This window comes from Penaeus monodon, chromosome 22 (genome assembly GCF_015228065.2).
Source record: "Penaeus monodon isolate SGIC_2016 chromosome 22, NSTDA_Pmon_1, whole genome shotgun sequence".
NCBI lineage: Eukaryota > Metazoa > Arthropoda > Malacostraca > Decapoda > Penaeidae > Penaeus > Penaeus monodon.
This window is the reverse complement of record NC_051407.1, coordinates 33055338-33055887: the sequence shown is the minus strand read 5'-3', so window position 1 is coordinate 33055887 and position 550 is coordinate 33055338. Positions and strand designations below refer to the sequence as shown.

General features: G+C 52.4%; 1 protein-coding gene across 1 annotated transcript in view; it reads right to left on the bottom strand.

Annotated features, from left to right (window-relative positions):
* Positions 1 to 550, bottom strand: part of LOC119587090 (G protein-coupled receptor kinase 1-like) — a gene marked incomplete at its 5' end in the record, with an annotated part of 148076 nt that overhangs the window by 99221 nt on the left and 48305 nt on the right.

The following is a 550-nucleotide window of genomic DNA, read 5'->3' as shown; positions in this document are numbered from 1 at the left end:
TGAGGGATACTGGGAGCGAGACAGAGTCACACAAGCAACGCCAATGACAGCTCTCCATCGGCGGCAGACACAGGGCCGCTCGAACAAGACGGCGAACAGGAGCGGCCGCCGTTTAACCCCGTGTTTTCCTCGTCATTCCTTTCCGGAGTCCCAAGATACAGCTCCCTCCCGGCCTGTCCCTCTTCCTATGCGTCAAACCTCCCCTTTAAAACACAATCCACAGGCATACAGCCCCTGAAGCATCCGGGAAAAGCCTCGTAATATACATTCACCGAGATAACGAGAATAACCCAGCATCCGATTCCGCGCACGGGAGACTGTTGAGACGGCGCCGTACGCTCTCCCGCCAAGGACCTGCGTCATTACACTTACACTTCCGAACGCTATGAGCTGTAAAAACAAATAAATGAAAACAAAGTACCTTTTTTTCAAGACACGGATGTATTTCCTTCAGGATTTAAATGCGAGTTACCTGTTGATACACTCGTGTTAGGGCTTAGCTCCTTCTTGATCCTACTCACGGGGTGACTGGCATGCCCCGGCTACGTGC